The 13,860-nt window shown below is 39.1% G+C and overlaps 1 protein-coding gene across 6 annotated transcripts in view; it reads right to left on the minus strand.

The window, feature by feature from the left end:
* The window catches only part of PCDH9 (protocadherin 9), an 870,283-nt gene that overhangs the window by 38,006 nt on the left and 818,417 nt on the right, over nt 1–13,860 (minus strand). The gene's annotated exons all lie outside the window — the stretch shown is intronic.

A 13,860-nucleotide genomic window follows, 5' to 3' on the forward strand; every position in this document is an offset into this window, starting at 1 on the left:
AATTTTATTGAGATTATAACCTGGGGTACAAAGAGACTTTCAGACTAAAGATGCTAAGCAAATATACCATATCATGACTGTATTTTTGTGTGTGTGTGTTTAAGTGTATGCATTGCTTCATATTCAAATATTAGGGAGCAAAGAAAATTCAGTTCACCCCTAATTTTAATCTTTCAAATATGAAAGTGCGGTTGACTCACATAGCGAATGGGAAAGAGAGCCCTATCCATACTTTGCAGACACTTTTATAAAAAAGAAAGAGAACGTGTGGCTCTTTCTAGTTGATGTCTATTGGTGTTCTTAAACCTGTAGAGGTTCAGAACAAGTCAGCCCAAGACATGCCTCTGTGGCATGTAGAGTGTTTCGAGCTAAAGGCAACCAAGAGACTGCAGGCTAAAGGGAAATTTCTGCCCCCTTCGCGTGAACTACATAGAGGAATTTAAATTAGGAACCTTGCCTATACTAAGAGATTCTCAGAGATAATCTCTTTGACGTATCCATATGGCAGGGTAAACCATTAATTTCTGAACATTGGCTCTTCTTATTATCCTGCAATGACCTCCCTCCCCTCTGAAACTGCAAGGTGCCTTCCTTAGCTCAGAATGCCATATAGACTACATTTTAACTTTCTGTCCCTGCACCTCTCATGTGTGTGGGGCTTCTGACTCTCTCATGTATGTGGGGTTCCCATACGTATATGTGTAATTAAATGTCATTATCTTTTGTTAATATGTCTCTTGTAGATTGAATTATTAGGCCAGCTGAAAGAACCTTGAAGAACAAAGTTTCTTCCTTCCCCACAAACCATTCCATCATATAATTTATTCATTTTTATTTGTTTGGTTCTCTCAGCATATGATTTTCATTCTCTTGAGAAGCTCACTGCTTCACTACTTAAAAATCTATTGTTCCTGGGCCGGCCCGGTGGCTCAAGCGGTTGGAGCTCCGTGCTCCTAACTTGGAAGGCTGCCGGTTTGATTCCCACATGGGCCAGTGGGCTCTCAACCACAAGGTTGCCAGTTCAATTCTTCGAGTCCCTCAAGGGATGGTGGGCAGCGCCCCCTGCAACTAAGATTGAACAAGGCACCTTGAGCTGAGCTGCCACTGAGCTCCTGGATGGCTCAGTTGGTTGGAGCGCGTCCTCTCAACCACAAGGTTACCGGTTCGACTCCCACAAGGGATGGTGGGCTGTGCTCCCTGCAACTAGAAACAGCAACTGGACCTGGAGCTGAGCTGCGCCCTCCACAACTAAACTAAGACTGAAAGGACAACAACTTGAAGCTGAATGACACCCTCCACAACTAAGATTGAAAGGACAACAACTTGACTTGGAAAAAAAGGCCTGGAAGTACACACTGTTCCCCAATAAAGTCCTGTTCCCCTTCCCCAATAAAAAAACAAAAACAAACAAACAAAAATCTATCGTTCCTTATGCTTAGTAACCTATTGGCATAAAATTCCTCCTTCACAGTTCCCTTTGTAACTCTATTTGAGGGAAAAGGTTACCAGAGAGAAACTTCTTTAAGCCAACGATTATTTACTGTTTTCCTAAATTAAAAACTCCAGCATAATTTCAACTATCTAGTCATCCAAGTAAATAATGTGATGTTGCCATATCAGTTTCACATATCTCAATTTAAACCCCTTATACATGAAACCAAAATCCATTTGGTAAGAATCAGTTAATGTTTTAAAAGCCCTGAGGCTCTTTTCTATGTTGTCCTTAACTAGTTTGCTTCTAGCAAATTATCTCAGCTAGGAGAAAATTAGAATTGAGAGACTTGAAAGATCCTGTATTTTTTCTTGAGGGAATAGTTTCCATGGCAGTTTTCCACTATGCAGTTTGTTTTTCCTGCCCCAAACCAATGGTCTTAGAGTAAATCTAAATGAAGTGAAACACTGGCAAGGGTAGATTGAGAGTTTTCATAACAAATCAAACAGTTCCTTACACATTTTCGCTATCTTCATAGAATGTGAACTCCACAGTTAACAGTTAAACTTTCTCTTCAAGACGTTCTTCAATAAGGATATGCCAAATACATACCATTTCAGACCTTCTCAATTTCTTGAACAGGGTTTATTTCTTTAAGCATTTTTCTAAGTTATGTATATAGTCAATTCCTTTAATTCTTTCATACAAACTCTAGTCGCAGGTACAGCTGTACACCCATTAAGCAAAGATTTTAAGGGATCTGCTCAAGACCAGCTGTGTGATTAGCCAACTTGTGACAAGTAACTCACAGAGAAACTGACATTTATTCTTTTCCAAAATCTGAATTGCTAAATATTTTTTGTTACTAGTTTTTCTGGATGTATTAATACTAATGTCCACATATCAAATCCCTGTGGGATATATACTTTTATTTCAAGGGAAATTATTTCAGTTTAACACAGGAGCCTATATCTTGATGACAGTTATCCTTACATGAGACAAGATACCAAATCTATATTCTCAGAGTGAAATGTAAGTGTTTTGAAATGATTGAAAATCAGAGCGCCTATTCAAAGACAGTGTCACTTATTCCTGTGGGGCAGTGACTCCCTTATAAAGATCATTCCTTCAAGTTTAAGTGGTGCCCTGACTTTTTGCTAGGCAAACTGTACTGCTAGAAGTTGTGGTTGTAGCATCACTGGGGGAGGTCTGTAGCAGTGGTGATTCTCAGTCCAGCCTTGGAACTCCTGACTCTGAATCTGCATGTTAAATAACCCATCGGTAGGTAATTCCAATGCACTTTGGAGCTTGAGAAGCACCAATCTAATTAATGACTGTTGATGTTTGGTTGCACAAGTGACCTAACGTGAAAACAAGTATATTTATGTGTGTTCTGGGCACAAGGTGTCCGCTTGCACTGAGCTGGCTTGCTAGAACGACTCCTGCATTAACCAGCAAAAGACTTTTATGTAGCAATGTCATAAATCTCCAGAATGAGGGCATGGTCAGGGCAGGACAGAGGCAGAATGGAGGAGAGCTTGTGGTCCCACTGCACTGGAGGGAGACATAAATATGCACACTTGAAGTGTGTGTTTACATATGTTGTACTAGCAGCTGTACAGGCTGCAAGTATGCACCTTAGATTGCAGTCTCAGTAAAACTGAAAACAAAACAAAAAAAGGATCCTTGTCTCTTCTGCTCTGGGCTGGGTGGGGACAGTGGGCTCATGACTAATGTCTTCATAAGTTCAAAGGGAGAAACTTGACATTATTATTTCTGAAAAAGAAATATCTTTCATTAAAGCTGTTAACTCATACCTCACTGGAATTAAAACCATTCTGAACATACAGATTTTTAAATATTCACGCAATGGAGTTCTCACATCACAGCTGATTCAATACCATTTAAGGACAGGTTTCAATTTTAAAAGGGCTATCAATTACATTTCAAAATATTAAGCTCAAGGACTGTTACTATTATATTTTAAATATATAGAAAACTAATAAAGCATTGCAATTCCCATTTTAAATAAAGAGTTCCTGTTGAAATAACTAAGTGAAATTTTTACAACTATAAAGATGGATAATTATAATAATCATCAAAATCATTTATACTTATAAATGATCATTTATACTTATAAAATCATTTATGCATCTTACTGTATGCCAGATGTTACCTGGATTAACTTATTTACTCTGCAGAACAGGATTGGTGCTCTTATCATTCTCCTTTTACAGATAAAGAAACTGAGGCACTGAGAGGTTAAGTAACTTGCCTGAGGTCACACAGCCAGTAAGTGATTGAGTCAGGATTCAATCCGTTTCAGTCTGTCTCTAGAGTCCATTTAATCAAGTATGACACTCTACTACCTTCTGATTTGTCATTATTTTTTGCGACTAAGAATTATTCTTTATTCTTACTCCCCACATAAGCAAGCAAACCAAAAAACAATTAAAAACAAAACAAAACAACAACAACAACAAAAACAATAACATGGCAACTTCAATGGTATCTGTAAATGCTATAGCTGATAACAAGTATTTAATTCCATAAATAATAATCATGGTTAAACTGCAGATGTTCCTGGGAAGGGTAAACTTCTGAAACAATACCACAGGACAGGTGGATTTCTTTTATACTGCTAATATAACAAATTACCCCACACTAATGGCTTAAAAATCCATTTATTATCACACAGTTCTGTAAGTCAGAAGTCTGGGTACACCGTGACTGAGATGGGTCCTCTGCTCAGCGTCTTACACAGCTAGAATCAAGTTATTGGTAGCACGACATTCCTTCCTGGAACTTCTGGGGATGAATCACCTCCCGAGCTGATTCGAGTTGTTGGGGACTTCAGTTTGTGTGGTTGTTGGGTGGAGGTTCCTGTCTCCTGGGAGGTGTCAACTGGGAGCCACACCCAACATCCTAAAACCTGCCCATTCATCGGCCCAGGTCTCCTCCAGCTTTAAACCAGTGACTAGGTATGGGGAGTCCTTCTTCCACTTTAAATCTCTGACTTCTCCTTCTAACTTATATTATCTTCCAGCTACAGCCAGAGGAAGTTATCTCCATTTAAGGGTTTCATGAGATTAGATTGGGTCCACATGACAATCTCGGAAAATCTCCACATTTTAAGGTCCATAATCAAAATTACATCTGCAAAGTCCCTTTTGCCATGTGAAGTCACATATCCCCAGGTTCCAGGGGTTAGGACATGGAAATCTTTGGGGAGTTGGCATTCTGTCCACAGCACTTGGTTTGGAAGTAGAGGATGACAAGGGAGCCCAGACAGCCTAACTGGGAGACCAAAACCAACGTTGCAGTCACCTAATTGTGTCTAATGTAATGCTCACGACTCACACATAATCCTAATAATTTGCTTTATGCAAGAGGATGTCTTAAATCATTTTCTAAATAGTCGTTGAAGAGAGAATTTAAAACTTTAATTTGCCCATGCAATTTTAACTTAAAATATGATGCAGAGTGTCAGCACCCTCATTAACTTTTTGTCCAAAAAATTATAAACTGGATGAGAAAATAAAATATTTTAACTCTTAACCTCATAGTGGTTCAAAAATGTCCCCACCTATTATTAATAAAAAAACAAGTGATTGCAAATGTAAGACTTGGTAATATAGTACAGCAAAGAAAAATTTGAGTCTTACCACGACAACATAAACCAACGGTGCTACTGATGTCTCAAGCTGAGGAGTGTAACGTGTTTCACTCTTTGCAGGGGTAAAATCCATTACAGGGGGCAAAATGAGTTTTGGAGTCTTGCCCTTAAGTTCTATGATGGCTTTATTTTTTTATGACGTCTTTATTTTTTGAGATACTGAATATTGTCATTACTAATTCTCTAAATTTGGCAGTCCTGCCGCTGCAGTTATTATTATTTTGTCATTTTTTTTAATGGTCCCATCCATAAATACTGAGCAGTTTAAATGTAAACACACATGCAGGACTCTAGAGCAGGAGACTGACACAGGAATGCAGACACATGAATGGGTTGCTTTGTCTAATACAAAAATGCAAATGAACTGCAGAGAAAGACAACTAAGGAATTCAAAGGTTTTCTTGATTGCCTTCTTTAAAATGCCAAGAACTTAAGCTGGCCTTTCTTATCTTCCACTACAAGCATGTGACACTTTAGTAGGTCTTTCTTATTGTCCTATAATTCAGGGATTGTTCCAGCTCTGCACTCCATGCCTTTTTCCAAAGGGCAGCCTGCGATGTATAATTCGGGTAATGAACAGCTGCATAATTTAAGGGTCGAGCTAGTAGGGCACTGTTCCTTATTTGTGTTGCTTTAGCAGTTGCCAAGATGTTCCAGGCCTATTTAGGAATACAATTTTTTGACTGCTTTATTTCTCTCAGATGATATATGCCGGGGTTTGGTTGTGTTCCAGAAAGTGAATTTTATCAGCAGAAGTACCAGAGCAAGCTTTTCTCTCATTTTACTCCAAAGGGCAACAACACTGAGCTGTAATGAGGTAATTTTTTTTCCAGCCATGCACACTCTGTGTTCTATCAGGCAGGGTTGTTTAAACCCAGTCCTGTCCCTTTCCAAAGCATGATAGACTCAATCACGGAGCTATCAAAGGCATTTCCACGCTACATCCCTCTCACACAAGGCCAATCTCCTGCACGGTGAAAAGGGACGGGTGGCGAGGCCCTTCAAGAGGACGGCTGCATGCTGATTAATCAGTTGTGTTTTTATTCCATCTTGGCAAGTATTCCCTGTTTGTAAATAAAAGGTTTACCCTGAATTTCCTGTAAACTCTGGAGCATAAGGCTGATTTGGACTCAGTCACAGAGCAAGACAGCTGCCTGCTGTCCAGTGCACAGACATGGGCTGCGTCCACCGTCACTAATCTTCCTTCAGGTGTCTTGAAGCACATCCTAATATGAGCTCATCTAAAAACATTTCAGGCAGGCTTAAAAATATCCCCCACCCCATCTCTTTTCTGATGACACTCCTTGTTTTGGGGAAAGACCCTAGTGAGCATTTGTAAGGTATTGGAGTCTACACCACACAGCAATGAGCTCATAGGGGAAAACACTTCAATAAAACAGGATGTCTTTTTTCAAGAAATAAACTAGTGCACTCTTTCGCTCGTCAGATGGTAAATAGCTAATGGAAAAGGAATGTGACAGACCACAAAGAGTAGGAATTGTCTGCAAACTGGCAGGCACGGTGATTTACAGATGACCCAAATTATTTTCAGGCAGTTTGACACATCTCTATTTGTCAACTTCCACAAATACATTTAATTAATATGGACTATTTTCCTTTTCTTGAAGTAAAAACCAAACAGCGTGTGTTTGTTCCTTGTTCTCAAACTCTACCAATCCGCAAGAATGAGACGCCTCTCGTCCTCATTCAGCTTAGGTCATCTTCCATGATGAGCACACGACCACTAAAGATTCACTCTCAAGTAGGGATGAAACAACAGCAGAAGACTATCTACTGTGGCATTGTGGGTGTGAGCTCTAAGAGCTTCCAAACGGTCAGTGTTGAAATCACGTTCTATGATAAAAGTCTGGCATTTTCTCCCTCGGTTTTCAAAGCAAGGTGAAGAGCCTTATTTTGTGAGGTGAAACCTTCTAATCAATACCAGGGGTTGACACTGCTATATAAACTCATCCATCACGATACCGCAATTATAGCAGTGCCTCAGAATGTGGCCAGTGGGGTTGGTGGAGCAGCCTGCATTTCTGGAAGGGTACTTAAGGAAATGCAGGAATGGGAGTTCTACTTCTAAAAATCCCCTTCTCAATAAGAGGACGCATGGGCTCTATAGTCCAGAAAGTACTGCCTTGGGGCCCTTGCTTCTATCCCAGCTCTTCCCCTACCTGGCTATGTGTCAGGTAAACTATGTCAGTATGGCTTTACAGATCCTTAAAAAGTGGAGTTAACCCGGAGGAATGCAAATAGCACCTCCCAACTCTAGGAATCTATGAATCACAAACACCCTAAGAAATGTTTTTATTAATTTGAAATGAATGCATAGGAGTAAGAAAGGTTCATAACAAGAGCAGACAACAATAGCGAAAAAAAGGCTCAATTCACCCAAATAGTTATTTCTTTGTGTCAAATTTAGGTTTATGGGGATCTATTAACTCTTTCAGGCCTTGAAGTGTTCTGTGTCAACAAGAACATATCTTTACAACTAAAAATGTACTATGTGTTACAATTAAAAGTTACAGCTAGCTATATAAATTTTATACAGTGATATAAAATGCCCCTAGCATGGGAAATTGAAGAATGTCTCCAAAGAAAAATATATTAAAGCTCCCATTCAATTGCATACCATACAAGCACATTTTAATATATTCATGTTTCTGAACATATGTAATACACAAATAGAATGCAATAGTATTTTGCATTTATGTCTTGGATTTTTGTAGTTTTAGTGTGTCACTCTGTTTAGATGGAGAAAATATATTTAACAGTTATAATTCCCTTGTCATTCAGTGTACTTAAAATGTATAAATGTTTCAGGCCTTAGGCTATGGTTGAGACTGTATATTAGAAACCAAAATAAATGTCAAAATGATTCTGCCCCTCAGTGTTGTGCCATTCCCAATAAGCTTGACTTCTGAAATTCTACAAAGAAAATTGACCTTGTCTTCTTTCTTGTGCCTACTAAACATTTTCTTTATCTTAATGGAGACCTATAGTACCTTAGGTACTTCCTTCTCCCAGGTTTATTAACTCCTTTCTGGCCCCACCTGCCCTCCCATCCAGCCTTTAACCCACGGTCAGCCATTTTGGATGCTCCTGCAAGAACCTTAGATAGCCTCGCTCTGCTGACCTTCGGCAGGGCTCCCCTTGCTAATTCTTCACCCTGCAGAAGCTTCACCCTTCTGTTTTCTTTGCTTCTCTTCTGAGCTGCCAGCTATTATTGCTGGAGCAACCCCGGAACTGGTGTTGACAGGTTCTTCTACAAATCTGTGCTGTTCAACCTCAACTTGACCCTCACTGGTGGTGTTCAACAATTCCTTTAATCATCGCTTATTGGCTCACGGGAGAATTCAACATGGTAGCTTTTCCTCAGGCCTCAGTTCAGACTTAAGCATCTCATTCTTGGCAAATGACACCATCTGTTACTTAACTGAGACACTGAAGCCCTAATTTTCTTTAGCTCTTCTTGTTTACATTCATTCATTTTCTTCCCGAGTCTCTCAGAGAAAAACAAACAAACAAACAAAAAAACACTATCTCCTGCTTTGCCTCAATTTGTTCGCCTGCTTTCTTTGACCTCTTTTCTTGTCACATTCTTGGGGTCCTGGTGGCTTAGAAGCACACCACTGGATTACTGGATGATCAGTAAATCATCACCAGCCCCTCCCTGACCATGCAGACACAGTTCCGCTCAGTTACCACATCTGCAGGCCCCTTCCACTACAGAAATGTGCAGTAAATGTCCCCTGTCAAAAACCAAGAAACACCATTCAACAAAAAACACTTCCCCCTAACCTTATTGCTGCATCTCTCAAGTACTTATATGGTTGCAATTTACCTTTCTTTTCGCTACCAAGTTTCTCTAATGATTAAGAGCCTGATGCTTAATAGATTCCACTTCCACATCACCGTTTCAATACTTGCAGTCAGCACCCTCCCCCTGAATGAAATGATTTTTTTCAAGGTCACATTTGACTTCCACATCAACCAATTACATGTTATTTCCTGACAACCCTGTACTTTTCCCTCTCCGCAGCACTCATAGAACACATCACACTTGCAAGCTTTCCCTTTCCTTGCACATTACAGGTTTCAGCCTGGAATTTAAGCCTTGTGCACATTCTTGATTCAGATATAAAAGGGGGGGATGCCAAAGGCTGTGCTGACCAAACACATCTGCGCATCAGGCATACCTGGGAGAAAGATTCCTGAGCTCACACCAGCCAGACCTCCTAAATCAGAAGCTGCAGTAGTGAGATTCTGGAATACTGATAGCTTGCCAAGCCTAGATCCAGAGACCTATGGGACTAAGGTCAGCTGCATGAAGAAAACACCTCACTGTATTGTAACCAGCAGGAGCTTTTGCTGGAGGAGAAGAATGCTAGCACATACTAGGTTCTCAATAAATATTTGCTAAAGAAATTAATTTAAGAATGTCAGCCTTGGTTGTTGGAGGGGAGGGATGATTTAAAGTAAAATTCTTGTTTTCCACTCTTTCTGTCTCCTATGCAGTTCCCATTATCTCAAGGATAAGTTATTGCAGTTGGATTTTTGGCACCCAAAGAAGAAATGATTGTGATCAACATAAAGTAGTTAAAAAAAAGGATTTCCTCCTCCTGGTATCAGAGTGTGGCAATGTGCTTTGGAGGAGACAGAATGTGTGTCCTAAATTGCACACATACATCCACAACTGTTTGCACAGCAGCAGTGCCCACAGCCCTGGCAGGGCTCCTAGCATCTAGTGTGCCAGAGGCACCAAATGCCAACATCTTCAACAGCAGCTAATGAGAGTAGTAGTGGCTTTAGAGCAATAGGCGATAGCATCAGCAAGAGGGTTGTACTACCTTTTCCTGACTCCATGGGCGATGGAAGCTTTGCCAACTGGATAAACATAAAAAGGCTGAAGAAGGAAAATGTTACATACCAGTTACAAGCTGAGAGACTGGAGCTCATGGAAAGAAGGTGCGTGTCTTACAAGGTTGGACGCGTTAGTGTTAGGGAACCACTGGTTCTTACTACTAACCTGATTACCTTTTCAGCTACTGACTCATATAGACAAAATACATTCTTGACTTTAAAAATAGGTATTATATAGTCCTGGTTCTATCATGTGACTCTCATCACCCCACCCCTTTTAAATCATCATTTTACTACCTTAAATGTTAGGGTTTCCCAGGGTACATCCATCGGTCACTTCACATTCTAAATGCTCACTGATAGTACCCCAAAACTTCAACACAATCTCTATCCATATGACACTGAATTTTATAACTTCCAGTCCTGACCTAGCTCTGACCGCCATTTCAAGTCAAGTATACCTAAGTTGATGTTTCATTCATATTATGAATTAAATTTGTCTTAAAGTAAATTCATGAGCTTCTGCCCCAGATGTCTTCTTTCTGATTCCCAAAACATACTAAAAGCAACATTATTTTCCCAATCACACTGGCTTGAAATCTTCAAGTAATTCTACCCCCCACCCCCTACCCCATGGCATTGGACACAGTTGATCACTTCTTTCTCAAAGAACTGTGTTTTCTTCCTTTGAGAACACAATCTCTTGGAATTCTTCCTGGACATCACTGCCCACTCCTTCTCCAATTTCTTTACTATGACTACTAAGCATTGGAGCATTACAGGCTCAGTCTTTTGTCCTCTGACCTTCTCTTCAACTTGAGTCATTACAGATGGGATCTTATCTAGTCTGTTTTCCCTTGTCTGGCTCTCAGTCAATGAAAAATCAGTTCTCCTTGTGTCTCAAGACAAAAATATCATAGTCATTGCATATGACTAGTTTTTACTCCATGTCAGATTCGATGTACAATCATGTTCTGTGTATCTGCATAAGACATCAAAATCGAATGCTTATTACCACTCCTAGCATCCTGGTCCAAATGCCATAATTTTCTGCCTAGATTATTTCAGCAACCTCCTAACTGGTCTTACTTCCTATATGCTACATCTATTTTTCAAACAGAATCAGAGTGAATCTCTTAATATGTATGTCAGATTATGTCATTCCTCTCTTCACAACTATCCTATCGCTTCCATCTCACTTTAATCACTGAATCACTGAGAATGTGTACATTACTTCTTAGACTTAGGAACAACATTATAGACCAAAAAAATCTATTCATCTTCATGGCTAATCTTTTCTCATTTACATTGTTTTAAAGATTATAGGATCAACTGCACGCAACCAAGGAGGTAGACTCTGTAATAGGATAAATATTATAATAGTAATAATGATATAAATTAATAAAAATATATCAACAATCATGACTTATGAAGAACTCACTCCAGGCCAGACACAATACTAAACAGTCACGTGTTCTCTCGTTTAATCCTCTTTGCAACCCCACAATTTAATTATTAAAAGCATCGTAAGAACTTGGTAACCAAGTTTTGGTAGATGAGCCCAGCATGACTAGGTATATATTGGGAAAGTTCATTTAAAGAATACTAGAAGGCAATGGGATTATGAAAGGAGCTAATAATAAATAGAAATGTAATTTGACCCACTTTCTACCTTCATGCCCAGTGTCTCCCACCTCTGACAATACCAAAAGCTGCCAGTCATGGGGCTACTTCTGGCCTTTCTAAGAAATTGGGTGTTTATTACACATAGAGTATGGATAAAAGAAGAAAGGTGTATGTTTGATATATCGTCATCTTAAAGGGAAAACACAATATTTTCTTTCATCCGGTCAATATTTATGAAATAATGGAAAATGAGAACAGCATTCCAAATCCTCAGATATTTTTGAGCTCTATCAAGTACTAAGCACTGTACTAAGTTAGTTCATATTACCTCACTCAATCCTCACAATAACCATGTTGGGTATTATCTATAATTTATGCATGAAGAAACTGCATTTTAAAGAGATGAACTAACATGCCCAGAATCATAAAACACAAAGTGGAAAGTATGAATATTCCAAGCTATAGCTTCTCAATTTTGGTCCAGTGTAATTCCTCCCTGTAACATAATGCAAAACAAACCAGCTTCCCTTTTTACATACTTTTCTTATGTTGCGTTTTTTGCCTCAAAGTTATCATTGCTGCTATACATGGACACATTCTCAAAAGAGCTTCTTAACTTTTACCACAAATGAATAGTCATGAACCAAAGATACCTCCTTTATTCCTTTGTTTTTAAATCATATAATTCAGAAGTTTCTTCGACATTATCCATGTCTGCACATGTCCTTATTCTGTTTTATTCCATGTACAACAGTCTTAGTCTGCTGTGGCTGCCATAACACACTACCACAGGATGGGGGGCTGAAACAACAGAAATGTATCTCTCGGTGACAAAGGCTAGCAGGAAGTCCAAGATCAAGGTGCCAAAGAGATAGGTTTCATTCTGAGGATTCTTCTCATGGCTTATGTGTCCACCATGTCTCTGCTCACAAGGCCTCTCTGTGTGCTAATGGCGAGGGAGAGCCATAGAGAAAGTGCTCTGCTGTCTCTTCCTAAAGGACACAAATCCCACCAATCAGTGCCCCACACTGATGCTCACATGTAACCTTATTTTCTTCTTTAGATGCCCCATCTCCAAGTACAGCTACACTGGGGGATTAGAACGTCACATATGAATTTTTTGGGGGACACAGATATTCAGGCTATAACGACAATCCATCTTGTCACTTGTCCTGTACACATGTTTCATATCCAATAGTTGGTAGCATTTCCAGGAGGTTACAATTCCAAAATAAAACTGCTAGTTGACACTGATTGTCACAAACACCAGGCCACTTACAGATGGATCACAATGCTGGGGGACACGTAAATGGATTCTTCCATTTTAATCTATCCATTAAATGATAACCATGACCTAATGCAGTCATGATCAATATAAATGTACATAGTGGCTATAAAACTGCTTCTCTAACCAGGGAGGGTAACCCTCCCTTTTACAGATTTGAAGAGCCAATCAATTAAATGCTGTATAAGGTCAAATACTATTGATTCAAGATTCAATGAAATTCCTTCTTTTACCTTCCCCTCTTTTGATTTTTTGTGTGACCTAAGTATGGTTTCTTTAAAATACATTTTTGCAGTGGCTGCACTTACATACTAGTAGAAAAGTGAGTGGTACTCAAAAATACATAATGATTCACTGGTACTGAAATCAATAGTGTTACCGAAGCTTGAAGGCATGGAAAGGTTGAAAAATAAACATATTAATGCCTAAACTTCAAAAGAATATTTGAGAAGTAATATTCAAGAGATGCCCATTGCTAGCAGGAGATAGATAGCTCATACGTCAGTTTATACAAACACCTTCCTACAGTGTTTCTGAGTCTTGAAAACAACATAAGGATACTGTTGATGCATTTATAACTCTTAATTCAACTCTGATTTTTGACACAATTTTAGGTTGTTTCTTGAAAGTGCTCTCAGTGCTCATAAGGTTAATTTTATATAGCAGGGGTGTCAAAAAATGTATACAAGTGGACACTGGTCAATGTTGCTCAAGCAGTAGTTTGCAGTAATCAGAAGTGTCTGGATCGTGATGGTAACCACTTTGAGGCTTGTAATTGGAGAAGTCAAACGTGACTTGTATTCATCTTTTGTTAGCGGTATATATCGAATATTACAATTTCAATAGTTTTCCTTTCTTAAAATGTGTATACATTTTTTGACACCCTCTGTATATTTTACTATTTATTCTTTACCACTTTTGGTTTTTACCAACACCTTCTCTTTATCTATACAGCTGTTGAAATTTTTATCT

Source organism: Rhinolophus sinicus, linkage group LG04, assembly GCF_036562045.2.
Source record: "Rhinolophus sinicus isolate RSC01 linkage group LG04, ASM3656204v1, whole genome shotgun sequence".
Classification (NCBI taxonomy): Eukaryota; Metazoa; Chordata; class Mammalia; order Chiroptera; family Rhinolophidae; genus Rhinolophus; species Rhinolophus sinicus.